This window comes from Cryptomeria japonica, chromosome 7 (assembly GCF_030272615.1).
Source record: "Cryptomeria japonica chromosome 7, Sugi_1.0, whole genome shotgun sequence".
NCBI lineage: Eukaryota > Viridiplantae > Streptophyta > Pinopsida > Cupressales > Cupressaceae > Cryptomeria > Cryptomeria japonica.
Window position 1 is genome coordinate 732,602,817 of NC_081411.1, and position 20,637 is coordinate 732,623,453.

The 20,637-nt window shown below is 34.6% G+C and overlaps 1 long non-coding RNA gene across 2 annotated transcripts; it reads left to right on the forward strand.

Annotated features, from left to right (window-relative positions):
- The first annotated feature begins 15,474 nt into the window (after positions 1 to 15,474).
- Positions 15,475 to 20,316, forward strand: LOC131857070 (uncharacterized). Of its 2 annotated transcripts, none has more exons than XR_009358492.1 (4): positions 15,475 to 15,596; positions 15,714 to 15,835; positions 19,674 to 19,823; positions 19,903 to 20,316. It is a non-coding gene; the product is annotated as an uncharacterized LOC131857070 (long non-coding RNA). The 2 variants fall into 2 exon arrangements; XR_009358491.1 differs by having other exon boundaries at positions 15,477 to 15,596; positions 15,708 to 15,835.
- Positions 20,317 to 20,637: the final 321 nt, after the last annotated feature.

Genomic DNA, 20,637 nt, shown 5'->3' on the forward strand with positions numbered 1-20,637 from the left:
TCTCTCCCTCCCTCCTTCCCTCTCTATTTCTCTTTATCTCCCCTCTCCCTCTCTCTACCTACCTATCTTTCCATACCTCTACTTTTATCTCCTCTAACTCTCTACCTCCATACTACTATTTATCTCACCTTACTCTCTCTATCTCTCTTCCCACCTCTCCATTCATTTCTCTCCCTCCTTCCCTCTCCATACTCTCTCTAATTGTTTGTCTCTATCTACCCTCACTCTCTTTGAATACCTCTCCTTCCCTCCTTCACTCCAACTCTTCCCTCCACTTATGTCTATCTCTCTCCTTCCCTCCCCACCTCTCTCTATCTATCTAGGTATTTAGATAAATAGAGTACGAGGGGAATGTAGGAGAGGTGGGTAGATATAGATAAGTAGAGAGAAAAGGATAGAGAGAGAGGTAGAGAATAGGTAGGTAGGGAGAGAGATGTAGGTTGAGAATAAAGGTACCAGAGAGGGAGAGTGGGGAGAAAGGTGAGATTGATAGAAGTGGCAAGGGAAGGTTTAGGAGATAGAGGGAGAGATAGAAATAGAGGTCTTACAGGGATGTAGATATACATAGAGAATGAGAGAGATGGAGAAGGAATGCGAGAGATAGAGAGAGGTGAGATAGACATAAGTGGAGGGGAGAGTTGGAGTGAGGGAGTGAAGAAGAAGTATTCAAAGAGAGGGAGGGTAGATAGAGATAATTAGTTAGATAGAGTATGGAGAGGGAAGGAGGGAGGGAGGGAGAGGTAGGGAGAGAGAGAGACTGTGTGTGGGTGGGATAAATATTAGTATGAAGGGAATGAGGTAGAGAGTTAGGGGAGATAAAATTAGAGAGGGTTGAAAAGAGAGGTAGGTATAGAGAGGGAGAAAGAAGATAAAGTGATTAGGAGGGGAGATAGATCGTTAGAGATAAAGATAGAGAGAGAGAGAGGGGGGGGGGGGGGAGATAGAGAGTATAGATAAAATGATAAGTAGAGAGGTAGAGAGAAGGAAGGAGGGAGGGATATAGTAATAAAGAGAGAGGGTGGGAGGGAGATTTATTTAGAGAAATAGAGGTAGTTATGGAAGGAGGGAGAGGGGAGATATATAAGCAAACATTGAAGGGGAGATAGAGGAGGGAAGGAGAGAGAGATAGAGAGAGAGAGAGAGAGAGAGAGAGAGAGAGAGAGAGAGAGAGAGAGAGAGAGAGAGAGTAGAAACTTAGTGATTATTGAAATTTGATTGTTTGAGAAATTAAAATATCTAGAGCTTGGTGAGGGAGGATAGACTGAGATAGAGAGAGGTAGAGATGGACAAAAAGGAGAGAGATAGGGAAATAGATAGGTCTAGAGCTTGGGGAGACAAAGAGAGTGAGATGGAGAGAGAGAAAGAGAATGATGATATAAGACTACTGATTACTAAAATCTGACTAAGTATGAAATATTATAAGAGCTCCTAAAATCTAGAATCTGCATTATGACTCCTAGAGATATGAAACCATTCTCAAACATCCTACCAATATATACATAAAATACAACTTAAAGTAACTTAAATGTTATATTATATGTATATATCTTGATGAAAAAACTAAGGAAAGGGCAAAGGAATCAACATATAAGGCCATGTTCCTTTTCTAGCTTAATATTAGCAAAACTCATATGTGTTTTGCTTGTTTACCATAACTTGGACACATTATAATGCATGTGTGTTTTCTTGCATAAAAGCACATACATGTTTTTATTTTAAATAAAATGTAAACATTTTTAATTCAAAGATTATGTACACATTTTTCCTTGTCCTTAGCCTTGGATGACAAGCCTTAGGCTTGGGGGCCTCACTTCCCTCCTTTTTATGTGTTTTCTTCTTCCAATCTGGTTTCTCAACTTTCTCATCATCAGGTTTAGACATTATCAAGTGGGTATTTATAAAATTACCACCATAATCTCACATGTCTTCTAAGCTTTCTGACAATATATATATATATATATATATATATATATATATTTGAACAACATTAACACATTAATTTTTTATTTCTTTTACCAATATCTCTAGAGTTCTCAAGACATATGTACCATTTTAAAAAAAACTTTTGAACTACTTGTCCAAATTTGAAACAAATTATATATTATTGTTCTACACTTCACTATTTACACTTTTAAAAACAAAAATTGTATTTTTGATTATTTTGGTGCAAGTATGTGATGCGTACAAACATGTACCTAATTTTCATGATGTGTCCACTTTGAAAAATCATAAAAAAATACTCAGCAAAAAATTACGCAAAAAACACAACTTCTAGTGCTCCCTCTTAGCTATATTTATACCAAAGCTTTTTTCAAAAAACTAAATGCAATTATAACTTTTTTGATGCCCACACCAGACACTATGTTATGTTTTGCTGAAAAAATAGGAACACTTTTGTGTGCATGAAAGATTTGACCCCCTTAATCTTATCCATTTTTTTAAAAAATAGTAGTTTGGAAATATTTAGAGTACTACAATTATTGTTCTTTTGGTATCTTTAAATTTTGAGTGGATGGGTTTCAAATTAATCTTCCAAGTTTCGGTTTAGCTGATTCAAAAAAAAAGTGGTCACTTATACCCCCCTTTTTGTTCAGCATCTCGATACACTTACCCAAGTATAAAAACAAGAGTAACATGAGAAACTATGCACAAGTATTTTACAATGGTCCAAAAGAGTTTGGAGATTGGTCACCTCCAAAACCATCTTGTCAACCTTGAACCTATAGAAGAACATTGAAGATAAATGACCTATGAATAAATAGGAAAATACCTATCAATAAGATAATTTGTAAAGAAATAAAATTAATGATCTTCATTTGGAAAGTGTGCTAAATAAGTAAACTATATGGAACCATCCAACCATTATGCCAAGTAAAATAATCGAGTTGAAAAGTTATGAATCCATAACTATGATGATTAAACTATATTATAAAACTAAAATAAATATATATAGTTTCAAATTGACAATAGAATCAACACTTTAGGTTTATTTTAACTCCTCAATAAACTAAGTGCTCATTGATTGACAAGCTTTGGTAAATAATACTAAAGTAAAAATGGGTGAGCATGGATTCTAAAATTATGTTCCACATAGCTCAAAATATTTTTCTTCATGTTAAAGAAAAAAATGAAGACAACATCTTAGTACTGCCCCAAGATTTCACCCAAGACTTTAATGAAAACTAATGATAAACAATTTTCTATATTTACAAGTGCTTTATTTACATGTCATATTACACACTCACACATGCAGGTTTTCATGACAAGAGCAAGCTCGCAATTTGACTGATCATGGTCTCACATGAAAAATTATTCACTATTCATGTGACAAGTTCACCATGATGATCATATAGGAGGTTGCATATTTCTATAAAACAAATATTGAACACTAGTCCATAATCTTATCTCTCACAAACATGCAGAGTAGGATAAAAGTGATACCTTCTTCCTAATTCCAATATGACCCAAACAACGCCCCAACACTTCAAAAACTCTTTGAAAGAGGTAAGTCAACAAGGAGGTAAAAGGCCTTAATCAGTTGAACTGACAATCGGACAATTTTGTGCCAAGAGATGGTTCACAATGTAAAAAGGAAAAATTATCACAATGTACAACACTTATTGACAATGCGGAATGATAGGAAGACTAAATAGGCCTAGGGGAACAAATTTTCTTTGAAAAAGGTCATTAGAAATTGCTTGCTATCTATAATATACTTGTCTCCAAGAGATAATATACCTGTCTCCAAGAGATAATCTATATTTCATAGTCCAAAAAATGTATTATAGTCCCATTCTTGCACTATAGTCCTACAATTTAAGTGTCTATGACATGGATTTTTAGAACTAGTTTCTCAGGGCCCTTTTTTAGAATTTTCTAAAGACCCTTTTTTATACTTATCCAAGGGTTTTTCTATGACTAAATTAATCCTAGGATTAGGAATTCACCCAAAAATAATTAGACGTAAGTCCTACTTGAATCTAGCCACTAAGATTTCAACTTGCACAAGACACAAAAATAGACCCATAATAGGGTTAGAGTGAGAGGGACTATGGAACATTTGTAAGACTTCTCAAAATATTTCAAGCCACGAATATAACACTCCTACATGCATAGACACATACATATGACATAAATGACAAAAAAACTAGCATTAAAACCTTCCTTATGATACTATTAACAACCAATTCAAGATATAATTCAGTTATATCAGTTAAATAAAGTGTATCATTTATCTACTCTAGTTTACATATTCATTCAATAAGAATGTTTAATTAGAATCTCTAATTATATTTCTATCACATAAAAAATATGTGAAAAGAGGATATATAACACTATGCACATTCAACATAAATAGCAAGAAGTATTATTGATAATAATAGATACCTCAAAAATTGTGTGGGTGGATTATAATCTAATATAAAATATGTGTACACTAAAATATGAGTTCAAAGAGCATAAACAACTAAAGGAAAACACCCAAAAAACACAAACTAAAGCAACATCAAAAAAGGACAAAAAAGGGAGACAAAACAACACAAAATGAGAACAGAAACCAAGTTAACCCAATGTTATGAAATCCTCCTTTTGTTGCAATGATTTGTCCTTTGTTTGAAGACTGGATGTGTGCTCACAAATTTGGTAGCATAATAGTATGATAGCTCCAATGTTGCTCAAACTTGCATGAAGATAGTGTATGAGAGCTCAAGAGTTGTCAAGCTTGTGAATTCAAAGTTGTATAATGGAATAGTAGAGAGTATTTTTGTATTTATATGATGGAGGAGGGATGGCGATAAATTATTTGGATGAGCGATGAGGAGATGTGATGGTGGGTTTGGAAGCATGCTTGGATTTTGCATTAGTTGTACCAACATTTTTGGATGAGGTGCCTTGGGATATGTAACAATTACCATGAGATCCTAGATGTGCTTTAACACAGATGGACTCCAAAGTACCTTGCTCATGTAGGCCTAAGCCTTTACCTTGATAGATCATTTTTTTAGCATTCGATCCAAAGTAGGATACTTTTTCTTTGGGAAACACAATGCAAGTCCATGATTAGGTATAGGTAGATGAGCAATGAACATTAGGTGTTATTCTATTGTGAGTGAACTTCCATGAATGAATGTAAGTGAACCAAGGAGATAGAGTGATGGTAGTGGGATGGTTAAAGAGGAGATGGTTCAAAGGATCATGCAATGGGTTTGATGGTATTGCAAGGATCTTAATTTGGATGGGGGGATGATAATTGATCTTGAGATGGAGGAGGTAGGATGGTAGGATCTTGATGTGTATGGGGGGATGATAATGGATCTTGAGATGGAGGAGCCGGAATGGTAGGATCTTGATTTAGATAGATGGATACTTCAAAATCCTCTGCAACAAAATCTTGGCATGATGGGATTGATATGGATGGCAAACTAGAAGATGAGTGGATAGACTCTTCAGATGGAGTGGATGGAAGGATGAGAGGCTCTTCAATTGGGGTAGATGGAAGAAGGGTGGATTTAATAGACTAGGCTTTAATAATGCAAGGAGGAGGAGATGAGGGTTGGAGTTGTGTGATGTCAATGGATGGGGAGGCTTCGAAGGTATTGAGAGATGGGAGAGGAATGATAGGTGTGGGAGGTGGAAGGGCCTCAGTGGGTTCACATGATGGAGTTGGATGACACGGCTCATCAACTTTAGGAGCTATATTATTTGATGGCTTCTTTGTGATTAGTCCTTGGAAGGATGTTTGGAGTAAGAGACTTGCATATTTGAGGTTGTGATGGATGGTTAGCATTCATAGATGGTGTGCGTATGATATAGTTCACATATGAAGGTGTGACAATGGCTTGTGAACCAAGTTGATTGAATGATTGTGGAGGAGCAATGGATTGGGCGGTGAATTTGGGGGATGGCATGGCTAGGTAGTTCACACAAGAAAGCGTAGAGGTGACTTGTGAACTAGGTTGACTAATGGGTGGAGGAGGAGCCAAAGATTGTGGCACTCCACAGGAAGTGAATTGAGGGATGTAGGTTGATTATGGAATGGAATTTGTAGAAATGAAGGAGGGAATGGATGGTGGTGGGTTGGGATAAGATGGAGTGGACAATGATAGATTAATGTAAGATGAGGTGGATGAAGGTCGGTTGATGTATGATGGAGTGGAAGATGGTGGAGTTATTTATGCTGGAGTGGAATTTGATGGTAGATTGAGATAGGATAAAGTGGATGATAGTAGATTAATGTAGGATGGGGTAGATGAAGGTGGGTTATTGTATGATGGAGTGGAAGATGGTGGAGTGATGTATGATGGAGTGGAATATGATGGTAGATTGAGATAAGATAGAGTGGGATTTGAAGGATGATTATGATTGGATGGAGGATTGAGGTATTAGGGATTGAATGGAGGATTGGGGATAATGGGGGGATTATGGTAATAAATTGAGGGATTGGGATTAACAGGAGGACTAGCATTATGGATTGCATAATGGATTAGGGGATAGTGAGATGGTGGATTTGAATTAGGGATGTAGGTGGTAGTGTTGTTATGAAAAGGCAGAGGTTGGGATATGACCATGAGAGAAGATGGAGGCAATGATGTTGCATATGAAGGATATGTGGATGTGATATAAGTGGGAGATGTAGATGGGTGACATAATGGGTTTCCCTTGTTAAAGTTCTAATAATAATTATGAGTGGGTGTGCATGGAGGTATAATGGGGTAGCTAGGATGGATGATTGGATCTTGGTATTTGACACTTGGTGCAAGCTTTCTAAGGATGATGGCATCAATATTTTCAATTTCTTGCTCAACTTGATCAACAAGACTTTCATCATCATCAGAATGGGATGAAGTGGAAGAAAAGTTTGGACAGCCAAACTCATCATAATAAAATTGTGACATTGACGATTAGTTGATAGTTAGGTAGGGGTAAAAGACAAAGGATGAAGATAAATGATAGACTGAATCTCAAATTAGGATTGATAGTAAGCTTAGACTAGGATTTGGATTAAGCTTATATTATGATAGGACTTAAGTTGGGACTAGGATGAGGATTGACTCTAAAGATGATGGAAAGATAATTAGGGTGACAAAAATGTCTTTAGATGAAGGATTGTGTAGTACCCCTCCTCATTTGAACTCATTAGACTCATATTTTACTGTTGCTTACTTTTAGTGGATACATTACTATGATGTGTTATTCAGACCTATATGACATTATTTCATGCTTTATCTGGATATGAGATGCATAATTTATTTGCAGTATTTCAGTACTTGTGATTTATGGTATTTTATGGATTATTGCTATGTACTGACACTTTACTTTATCTATGCAATGTGTAATTATATGTTGCGTGTCTGCGAGTGTATTGGATGCAAGGGGACGATTTTCCTTCACTCACTCCGGTGAGACAAGGAATGTTGTGATTCTCCTTCATCTGTGTGCATGCCATGTTTTTTATATTGTATATATGCATGTGTGGTTCGGTGATGCAGGATATTGCAGGTACAAGTACTAGGTAGGTACGGGGTATAATCTCCACCTGGCTTCACAGGTTTGAGGGTGCCTTATATTTGTCTGATGGAAGTGGAGGAGGTAGTAGTTGACCCTATTTTACCCAGATTACACTCTTGTGAGTGTCGTCAGTTGGTCGTCTTGTCAGTTTGTTCGGCCTTCGTGTATTGTCGTTTGACTTTTTCTGAGTCTTTGCTTAGGGTTTGCTCAGTTTGTGTGTTTAGTGGATTTAATTAATTAATTAAATTTATGGAGTTATCTCATAGTTGGTATTTTTGAATTATGTATTTTATGCATTGAGATTATAAATTTAATTAATTAAAAGAAGTTATTAAATGAAGTTGCAAGTTGCATTATATTAGAAATATATCTTATTTAAATTTTAGTGAAAAATAAATTAGATTAATTTCATTTATTGTTTCCTAGAATTTTAAAAAAATAAAAATAAAATAATAAATAAATGAATATAAGAATAAATTAGAATTAAAGTACTGCTTTAGTTTCTTTTGAAGGAAATTAATTAATTTGCATGAGAAAAGAAAAGAAAGGATTATGATTTTTGCTTATTGCGTGTTAATTTATTCCTTTGGTGGGAATTATAAAAGAAAATAAAATTGCTTTTATTACTAAAATTAAATATTAGGTTTTTTTTTGGGAAAAATATGTGCAACCTAAAATTTTAGGTTAAAAGGGAATATATCTTTTCCTTTTTGGGAGTCACGGGAAGGAGGCAGAGATTTGGTGAAGAGAAATTATTTTGGAAGCAATATTTTGTTGAAGAAGAAATTATTAGAGGATTGCTGGAAGAGGGATTGGCTTGGAAACCCTGTTGCAGGACAGAGCTCATCCACGTGAATCTTTTAGGAAAGCTTCACAAGTTGGGTTGCTTTGTCTGGTGTTCTTTTGTCTTCTTTAAATAAAATTAATTTAGTTGTTTGAATCTCCAATCTCTGTTGTGGAGATTCTCATGTTTATTGATTTTTTTCCCTATATGTTTTAGTTTTGGTATTGTGAAAATCATAGGGGGTTTTGCCAGATTCACCCTCCTCTGTTCCATAAAAAGTTTCTCTATGTGTTATGCAATTTTTGCATTCTTCTTGGTTGAAGGAATTTATAAAAAAATTGGGTGAAGAAATAATTGTATTAGGGAAGATATTTGTGTAAATAAAAATGGAGTAAGTGGGGATGCATTGATTTTTATTTCTATTGAAAATGAATCTTTTTATCCTTATGGAATTTAATTTTTAATCTCTGTGAAAATTTGACTTTTAATTCTCTATGAAAATAGATCTTTATATTCTGTAAAAATTAATATTTCTTTATATATTCTTTGTTGAATATTTTACTTTTTTTTTAAAAAAAGAGAAAGGGGTTTGTGAAATTTTAATCTTTGTATATGATCTGGGCATTTGTTAAAATTTAAATTTCTTTTAATTTTTTTTTTAAAAATATATATTAAAATTGGGTTTTGGGGGGGTTGGTAGTTACTACCGACGGTAGCAATGCTACCGTAAGGTAGCAACACTACCAACGATAGTACATGCTACCATAGGGTAGCAGAAAACTACCAGACCTACATTTAAATTCACCTTGGTTTGCATGCCTTCGGCATATGAGAAGTTCATTTTTTTTTTATATTATGTGTTTCGTAAAATATATATATATATATATATATATGGTTTTTTTTAACTTGGGCATTTTATTAATTAAGTTGTATTAATATCATGCAAATTTATTTATGTTTTAATATAGATATATCTAGTAATATGAATATATATAATATATATATTCGGTGAATATATATATTAATATACTTATATTATATTATTATATATATAGTTAATTCAAAATTTGGTTATTTCCAGAAAAGCTTATATTTTTAGATTCTATATTTATTCTTGGAAATACATTAGAAGGTTAAATTTTATGTGCTTAATTTAACCTTGTTGATCAAATGACAATTCTGCTTTTCTTTTATCAATGAGGTGTATTTTCTGCTTTTCTGAAATATCTGTATTTGCAACTAATTAATGCTTTTTACTGTTTTACAAAGATTGCCTGTTATAGGATCTTTAGAATAAAGGGTATTCTCTGGTAAAAGCATATTTCATTGTAAATCTGATTTGATTTATTGTCTTGTTACTAAGGTTGTTTTTACCCCTTAATTAGGTGTCATTGTATAACCATGTCGATGTGAGCCATTGTGTGTTATGTTTCCAAATGGTCAATCCTGGGTTAGTGATTGTGTATCCTTCACCTGTGGTTTGTCAGGATTAGATATGGCTATCAGTTTTACCATAGAGTTCTCATAGAGAGACCATTCCTGTTAGTGTCCTATGAGAGAGAGTGGCTTTCGAGCGGGGGCTGCACCCAAAGTGGATGGCAGGATAACCCTTCGAAAGTCAGTTAAGAAGTGATAACCTAATAATTGATTAGGGGGTGGGTAGCTAAAATATTAAACTAAGATAATGTGCCTCGCACATGGTTGAGTGCTTGTATAGGCTCAGGATGTGGTGAGAAGGCCTAGAATGGCAAACCTACCACCTTGTATTCACAAAAGGATTGGTAGGGTCCGCATGATGCTTAGATGGAGCCGGGGGTTTGGGAGAGGTTACCAGGATAACCCAGGATGGGGGTTGGGACCTATGGAGGCCTACCTAGGGTAACCACCTTAAGCCATGCGATGACACTCTCTCCTTAGAGTCACTAGTGTTTGTGAGTTGAGTCACATGGATGTTTGCGGAGTCATGTAGTACTGTCGTACTTGTCTTATTTTGCTTGCTTGAGGGTCTTCTACTATCTCCTAGCACGGTGGGGTGGTTCCATTTTGGGATCACATGGTCGGGTGGTAGTGCCACTTCCCATCGGATGTTCTGGATTGTATCTTTAGGCAAGGAAAGGCTTCGCTGGTGTTTCTTGGTTCGTGGTTCCTGTACCAGCTCATGTTCATGATCACTGTTCAGTTGAGACCTTATGGTCATTGTATCAAACAATTATGTAACCTTGACATTGTAACTTTGTAATCCATGGTATTATTGGAAACCATGTATTTATGGATATTGTAATATTATATCAGTGGAATGTATGTTAATTCAGTTGCTTTAATCTTTTGTATAAATGATCTATGGAAAATTAAATGCATTGGAATACTTTGATTCTTTCATTATGGGATATAGATGTGTGAGTAGGAGAGGGACTTGAGCCAAAGGATCATCGGTCGGTCCATCTGACCATTGTTTTTAATTTAAGCATGTAATTTCTCCTAATTAGATGGACTATTGGATTAACCATGATGTTAATATAATCTACGAATTAATCTTTGTTGGTAACCCTTAGGAAATCATGTGTTAGACTTCTGTTGTGTTATTAAACGTGCAATTGTTATAATTAATGCACTTAATCTTTTAAAAAAAATATATTTCACCCTTTAGTTGCCTAGTTGTGTTGTTTTCCTTTAGGGTTTCTGGCGGGGCACTACAGATTGACTCTTTGGGTTTTGGATGGGCGTGGGTTTGCCAAAAGATAGGACAAATTTGCTAGACTACAAGGTAAACTTGCTAGAATGGTTGAACAGTTACTATTCTAAGTATATTCAAGCCCGTTAAATGACAAAATGATTTTGTCAAACAATAGGGTGATTCTTCTAGAAGATGGAGATGACTGGAAAAGGCAAACCCATTGGGCTAGGAAGAGAATCTGTTGGACTAAGGAGTGAATCTATTGGAGGATGGACTAACTAGGAAAGACAAATCCATTGGATTAGGGAGCGAATATGTTGAAGGATAGACTGACTAGGAAGGAGAATCCACCAGACAAGGGAGTGAATTTGCTAAAGGATGGACTAACTAAGAAAGAAAATTTGCTGGACTAGGGAGTGAATCCACTAAAGGATGGACTAACCAAGAAAGGTGAATCCATTGGACTAAGGAGAGAATCCACTGAAGGATGGATTGACATATTGGACTAACTGAGATGGTAAAAGGATTGAAGATAGTAAACAAGAAGATAAAAGATGACTAAGATTGGACTGACAAGAGGTAAATACTAGATGAGCACAAGAATACATGCTAGAAATGCTCACATGCCTATGATAGACAAGTAGGAATAAGTACTACACTGTGCTCACAGTGCAAGCACTAATATACAGAGGGCAGATGACTAGAGCTCTGGGCCTATACAAAGATTTCCCTTTTATCTCTCTCAAGGAGGTTAGATAAGCGCAACCAAAAGATTCCTATCTCAACCCAAATAAGTACATCATGAGTTACTTCAAGGTACAATTTGCATCCCTTGCACCAATGCAGTACTGGGCAAAGTCTTCTATCTAGGTTGATACAAGCAACTAAGGGTGTCATCAATATGCACAAGGTACATGAGAAAAATCTATGGACACCACTCTCTCACAAGCATTGGCTAGGAAGGTTAGTTAAGCCCTTCAGACTAGCCCTGTATCCCTATCTTGGTATCACCCAAGCTTCAAGATTTTTCTAGACATGATGTCAGATGGATTGGACTACAAATTTTGTTCTCACCTCTTTATATACCCTACTAATTCACGTGGTTGAGGTTGTCCTTTGGGGTGATCAAACACCCAAACAAGCCTTCAAATAAAAATAAAGAGGAACTAACATGTGTTTCTCTTACACCCAAGGTCCACGAAGATGAGGATAGAGGATACACACTTTAGCTTGAATGACAACAAGATGTGCAAGTGCACCAGAGACAAAAGACAGTCGTTCTTTCCTTTAAGAAATTTAAGTGTTCTTAGATTAGTGATAAAAAGATTGTATTTGACCACGTCCTACAAAAGATGTGTTAGTTGTTTGATATTTTGTCTTTGGAAATTGATGACAAGTCGCACAATAAACAGATTAGATGCCAAAAAATTCATGACAAATATGTGAAATCGCTAGTTGAAAATGTGAATCCACTGAACTAAAATGCAAATCCACTAGACGAGCACGACGTATCTGCCAAAGTATAATCAAATCCGCTAGTTAGGATGATGTATCTACCAGAATGTCAAGAGGTCAAATGATACCTTTATTCTATGAATCCATAGATTGTTTATGACTGGTTAGTTGGTAGTTTATCAGAGAGAATTCGATGAACAGAGCGTTTCTGCTGGTTGAAGGTGTCGAATCTGCCCGTTCACAAAGTGTTTCTGCCTACTTATAGAGCAAATTTGCCAAATTATTATTTTTTCATTTGGGGGTTTCAGTTGACGAATTTGTCGATTTGGCAGCCAGTTTGTCGAAGCATAGGAATGTCTTCTTGTTCGCGACCTGTAGGTTGAAAAACACTAGAACAAAAAAAAGAGATTAAAAGAGACCTGCGAAGTGGATCCCACTAGGCATACCAAAATGTGTGCAGCAAAATGTGGGTTCAAAAGGGGTGCAATCAATAAAGAAAATCACTCAAAATCACAAATTAAAGCAATATCAAGATAGGACAAAAGAAGACTAAATAAAAATAATATGCAAATCGAATGTAGCACAAAGTAGTCCCTTTGATGCAACAATTTGTTCCTTGATATTGGATTGGATTTGTGCTCACTCAAGATTTCGGCATCATAACGACGTTCAAATGGAAAATGGGTGAGATGATGATATAAGGGTTGGATTTATATGATTTGGAAGAGATTGGATGAATGGTTGTGTTTGATTATTAAGATCAATGATGGAGAATGATGTAGGGGAATAAAGTTATTAAAAATTCTTGTTAGGGCACTTGAAGGGACAAGCCCATGTGCTTGTGTAAGAGGCCCATTTGCTTGATATGATGGGAGGATTTCACTTCACTTAATCAAGGATTGAGTGCAAATGCTTAGTGGAGGGGATTAGGTGGAGATTAGGATTAGGATTAGGATTAGAATGCAAGTGGAAAAGTTAGGAGAATGCAAGTAGATGAGGGAAAATAGGAATTTTAGAATTAATTTTAATTTGAAATTGGAGGAAAGTGGAGATGGGAATTTTAAATAAACAAGGGAATTTATTTAATTAATAGATGGGGGTCTAAGGGGTAGTTTTGAATAGGTAAATTAATTACATTAATTACTTTAGGAAAAGACTAGAAAATGGAGGAATAAATATGTTTAATTAAATAGCAATGAATTATTTAATTAATAGAAATAGCTAGAATAGATGAACTCACCTAAAAGGATATAGGAGTAAAGGGATGTACATTTGATCAAATGGCAATGCTCAAATTTAAGTGTCTACAAAAACATTCATAAATATAAATATAACTTTATGTCTTCTGAAAACAATGTTAATTCAAGGATGAAAGAATAAGATGTAAAACTATATGAGAGCACATTGAAATCCTTGATATAAGCATGAATAGAAGCTAAAGACAAAGGTTCATGGCCATCTATTGTGTGTGAATCAATAATCAATCAAACACTTATGAAGACGAAAGAAGAATAACTCAAAATAAAATCCGATTGAGTAAAAGATCAACTAGGCACTGTTGAGTCCAAGGGGTTGAGCTTAACTAGTTAAAACACTAGGTTCTCACTATGGAGACCCAAGTTCAATTCCCAATAGGGATATCTGAAGTGGAATTATAAGTTGTGACTCTTGGCCTTCCATAGGATGGGGAAGGTCTTGGGGTCAATCTAATCAAACATAATAATAATAATAATAATAATAATAATAATAATAATAATTCAAAGATATGTAATGGGGATGGGGCTCCCTACTGTGTCCCCACTGGTTCATAGCTCCAGTCAAAAGCTATTCAGGCTTCGGCCAATTACTGATAAAAAAAACAAAAAAACTAGGCACTATCGAAATGCAGGAAAATAAAATGCACCCTATATCAATTTATAGATTTTCTATTTTCCAATCAAGAAACGATTAACACATTTATTAGATCATAAATTGATTAAATAGATGAGAGTAAAATATGTAAATGATAAATGTCAAATATAAATGAGAAGGATATATAATTCTTAGCTATTTGAATGTGCTTTTTTGTCTTGAAAATTATTAATTAGATTCTTAAATTGCTATTGACATGTTGTCATATTATAAAAAAGAAACAAACACTTAAACTTTTGATATCTAGGATGCAATAGCATTTGTCATTTTGTTCCACTAGCATGAAAATGTCAAACATGTGCAATCTCATCCTTTACAATTATTGTCAACTACAACTAATTTGTCCTCACTTTTACCTATTTTTAAAATATAGTGTACTACTGAGAAGCGCCTTTTGGGACTCACTGTAAGAGGGTTGAAATATAAAAAAATTCTTGACTCCAAGTTATGTTTGATGCAACACCATGTGCCACTACTTGATAATACTTTCATGAATCGTATTAATGATACATGCATTTCAAATCCTCTACTAAATACTCTAAGATTATCTTAAATATACAATCATATATATTCACTTCAAATATTTTAATATAAATTGACAAATAATAATCAAATCAAGTAAAAAATTAACCAAAAATAAATAAGACAATAATTTAAATTTAGAAAACAAAATCACCTATAAAATTATATCCAACGAATTCAATTACACTTATAATCCAATAAAAATATAGAAATAAATATAATAGACTCTTAAGGCATATACCAATTTGAAATACAAGAATGAAATACTAAAATATGGTGCACCTTCATATAGACTCAAATTCAAAATTATACCTTGCGTTTAAGTTATTTAAATTCAAATTTATACCTTGCGTTTAAGTTATTTAAATTCAAATTTATACCTTGCGTTTAAGTTATTTAAATTCAAATTTTCAATACCTTGCGTTTAAGTTATTTAAATTCAAATTTTCAATACCTTGCGTTTTTTAAATTCAAATCCGCACACGACCGACGGAGCCCATCCCATTCCTGTAAATTCAAATTCTGGCCGTCCATCGTCAACGGTTAGGTCCATCTGACCGTTGATCCTCTCCAACGGTTATCTGGCAACGACTTCAGCCTTCATAAATTCTTTGTTAGGCATCTGTTTTTTTCGAGGACGGTCTGTTCGTATTTGTTACTCCACTTTCTGGTATGAATTTTACCATATCTGTTGTTACATTCTGCATCAATGCCAATGCTTCAAGTTTTCCGAGTGCCAAAATGGTAAGATTCAGAATTGGGAAAATATTAGATAGTTACAATAACAATAAATTAATTTTACTATATCTGTTAGATAGTTAATTGTTAAGTCTTTCTTACATGTCATTTTTATAGTTGTAGATAGAATTGATTTCTGAAGTCGTGTGGAGTGGGGCGATCGATTGATTAAGGGGGTTCAAGCTCATTGATGTTTTGCTGGTTCTTGTCAGAAGAGATGATAGATGATTGCAACTGTCTCCAAGGTATTTAGATGTTTATGTTTTTCTGTACCCCAACAGAGTTTCAAATCACAAGGAAATGATGCAATAATGCTTGCAGATTTTGTTTATCAATTTGAGATGTTAATGTTTCTTAATGACTATGAAATCCTGCAACTGGGAGATTATCTCTGAGAAAACCCGAAACCCTTGATACACAGATATTTGGATCTTTTACACATCTTTCCAATAGTAAGATGAAATTAAGTAATAGAACGCCCCTCCAAGTCCTTGACTAACTCCATAAAAAATCACCACTCCAAACCCAAAAATCCCATGTATTTCTGTAGTAAGCATAGCCAGCTATATATCTGAGCCATACTTTTCTATTCGGTCCTTTAACTGCAACCTCTTTCTTAAAATTACTGGTTTCAGATTCCTCCTTATTTGAATTTGTGGAATTTCCGAATTCTATTACAGAACCGCTATCACAATTCTAGTATATATACATGTCCAATATGTTGCAGTCCTATTTAAACTTTTTGCAATATCAACAGATCAAATGCACACAGAGGTCCAAACTCCAAAGTACAGCTGCATTCATTCATAGGCTTCTAAATAAAACCACAACCCAAATCATAAACAATAAACATTTACAGCGGGGTGTAGCCCTATCTGAATGTTGTGCAATAGCAAAACATTTAATGAAAAATACCCTGTTCAAAAACTTCAAACACATCTGCATTCATCCATGTGCTTCTCCAATCTAACACCTCCGTCATTTAGAGTAGTACCCTTCTCACCTTTATACCTTTGTCACTTATTAAATAACAAGAAATATCCCCTATATAAACAATTAAATATCCCTTGTATATACACTTTCTTATTTCCCAGACCCCAATCCCATTTTTGATAGATGACACGTAGAGTTTCAAATATATTGAACCCAATCCCATTTTTGATAGATGACACGTAGAGTTTCAAATATATTGAAACCAGTTTTTGGTTTCTCTCATTTTTATGAGTATATAAATGTTCTAAGATTCTATCTTCCACCAGAAAATTTATTATTCTTGAAGACCGTATCCCCTGTATATACACTTAAATATCCCTTGTATATACACTTTCTTATTTCCCAGACTCCAATCTAATTTTTGATAGATGACATGTGGAGTTTCAAATATATTGACCCCAGGTTTTGGTTTCTCTCATTTTTATGAGTATATAAATGTTCTAAGATTCAATCTTATACCAGAAAATTTATTATTCCTGAAGATCGTTTCCCTCCGTAATCCCACCCTCGGAAGTCTCAAACTTGTTCGCCTTCACAAAACTTTCAGCTCTGCCTATTTATACTGTAATTTGATAGTCCCGAGTTTCTTCTGTTCTTTAAAGGGTTAATTTGGAGAGCCTGCAAAACATTATAGTAAATTAAATAAATTATAAATTGTATATAGTCTACTGATGAAGATTGCCATCTACATGGTATCGGCAATCACCAGGTTCATTTAAACGAGACTGGACAGCTGGACATGTCCAATTGCATAGCCAACAGCTTACACAAAATGAAACAAATGTTCCTTCAGACAGAATTATTTTCAATCAAGCAAAAATTGAGCCTTAATTAGAAGGATGGAAACAGAGTATGCTGAAACCCAATTTAGAGGATTATTTCATTGTATAAATTGAGTAAAATATGCCCTTACAATTTACACACAAACCAGATTTATATTTCTCATGCAATGAAGATGAAAACCTTAAGTAAAAAATTGGAGTACTAACAGAACTACCTTTAGTAAGAGGAACAATATCATTGGACAAGTATTTCTTTGCTTGAAATTACTGATGTTCTCTTTTGTTCTTGCCAAAAGGCTGTAATAGGTACTGTAATTAGTAATAATTTTCATCATATAAGCTCCTGCTGTCTCATGAATTTGTTAATGGTAGTAGAATCCCTAATTTTGGTCACAATATAGGCCTAGTCATATAGGCCTATATTGTCTCGTGAGAATGTAAAAATCCTGTTTCCCCAGACCGAAGGTCATTCATTAGTTAGTTCTACATGTTTACTTCTTTGAGGTTTTTGAGATAGTCATTTTGAGATTATCATACTGAACTCAGATATATTAGAAAGCTGCATTCTTATGATTTTGATTCAGTTGAATTGCAAGGCTGTTGCTGTTGTTCTGATATAACAACAATATTAAGTTATTAGTCATACTTGTACTCAGGAATGGTTTCAGTACACCAGATGTTAAGGAAGGGAAACATCATGACCTTTTGTTATTGTTCTGCCAATTTATGTATTAAGTCAAATAAACTATGCTATGATTATAGTCTTAAAATTTTAGTTCATACTTCCCTCTTTCCTATACAAAACTAAAGGTCAGAATCATCCTTTCTTCTGTATGGAATGCCAAAGAAATGCTTCACCATCGAAAGTTTGAAATTCAAGATTTATATTTTTTTTGGCAGGGTAAACTAGAAATTTTCTTCTGATATTTTAACCTGCATAAAATTGCAACTAAAACATGATAACGTTCACAAGCTAAGAGCTTTCTATATTAATTGCTCGAAATGAGATTTTACAAAGAGGGATTTTCTTCATTCGGCAAGAAATACAAGAGATAGATAAGAGATCATTAAAAAGTGCTTCCTGGTCTCTATTAAAGAGCAAGAACAACTCAATCATATAGAAATCAACTTAATAAGAAAAAATATATAGATATAAGAAGAATGAAGAATAAATTCACGAAGCTAATAATAAAAAATAAATGGATTAACATAATGCAGGGATCTGTATTTGGTTAAGGAACATTAGGGTTTTAAATGACCTTACAGAACTTGGCTTACACGACTTCTTATTCTACAATGACTAAAATTATGTAACACAAGTACAACCATCTAGCACAGTTTATATTTAGAGTGATGTTTATCCGTTCCAATAGAACAATGAGATTGCAAGGTGTTACAACATAGAACTTACTAGCTATCAGTATCAGCAAACTGTAAAAAGAATTGTTTTAATTGATAGCAGGCATCATTGGCACATTGTAGTCATTTACTGGAGTTGCCTTTAACTGAGTATCGAGCACTTCAAACTCAATAAACGGGGTTGGGGTTTTGAATTGAGATAAACAAAGTTAAACCCAAGTAAACACCTATAATAAAAATAGGAAATAAGCAATTTGAACTAGGCATAAGAGAAGGAAATCGATACAATAATACATGGCAAGCATTATAGTGTAATGATAGCATGGGTACAGTTAGAAAAAGCACCCTGTTCAAACAAAACTGCATTCATCCATGTGCTTCTGAATATCTCCTCTAGTTATTATTCCTGAAGACCGTTTCTTGGAAGAGTACCTTTTTATGCAGTCACATTGTATTTGGCTTAAATTTACACCTAATCTGTAAGTTGTGACATCCTGTGTGCTGTCATACCTTTTGGCCCCTAAACGAGGTAAAACATTGACAGAATCAGGCTCATTAAATCCTCCCCTCTTCTTTAGAGTTCTATAATATAACTACACCAAACATAAATAGACTTTGAACAGAAGTACTTACCCTGTTGGAGACATATTTGTTTACAACTAAAATCTGTACACCCGCTTCTTGGCTTGAGATCATCCACCTGGCTACTATTTATTTGGTGTTCTCTTCAATCGAGATGACAAACGATTCCCAGTTGGGTCAGAGACTCAGAGGTAATTGATTAAATTCAGCAGTTATAGTTTTATGTTTTTGACGGTGTGTTGTCTGTTGAATTGTGATTAATTTGTATATACCATCAATTTAACATTAGGAAACAGTTTCGGGAGCATTAATTTTCCTTAACATTTTCTTTTTGTTTTTGTCTCCCCTGTTTTTCTCTGTTTCTCAGGTAATTGCAGAAGAGTCAAAAGCTAGTCCAATGAAATGTTGTTTTGATCTAAGCTCATCAGGAGGAAGGAAAGCCTTTTCCATGTTCTGCTAAAAGAATTGTCTATGAAATCTGGTTCACTTTCCCTAAAGAGACAAGGCTATCATTAAGGTAATACTAGCTGTAAACTCTAAAAGTATTCATATTAGACAGTAGAAATAAGCTTTTAAAGTTTTTTGTGCTTGTTAAGGTATTAAAGATCAGGAGAGGCATGTGAACTTTTGGCTATGGACTTCTTCGTTGAGTACAGTAGATCCATTCAAAGAGGCTCCTCTCATTAATGAGTGTTCTGTATCAAGGCATGTATTGAACTCTCTTCTTAGGAGGATTACTCTTACAGTGTAGTTTGTGTTTTAAGAATCAAATGTGTAGCATTCAATTGGACATTTAATTTTTAATGAACAAATACAACTGTCGTTAATAGAGTCAATTACATGAAGCTTTTCCAACTTTTTGTTATATTTACTTGTAATCAACTCTGATGTGGGCCACAGATGCTCCATGCCTTTCGCTATTCATTCCCAATTATGTCGTACTAGGTATGAATGTAGACAGATTGGTCTCTGTAGACATTACCTTCAAACTTTAACTGTTGTTTATTATAAGAAGCACTCGTAACCATCTTACAGAATCTAATCACTAAGCACAAATAAACATTTAATTTACATTTACTTAGTCAAAGTTAAGCAAAAAGCCAATTGCTCCGATTGCTGGATTCAGATGCATTCTGGTTGAAAGTTGCAAGTCTGATGTACCCGATCCTTAAAGTTTCTTTTCTGTTGCTTGAGAGTTTGCATAGTCGCCAGCTGACAGGGTTCAGGGTAATTCTTTTCCGCGTCAGAGAAATTGTCCTTGATTCAGAGTCTCCTTTATGGGGTGTTAGCTCCACAACTGTATGCCCTGGGTGCTTGTGCCATTAATGGCA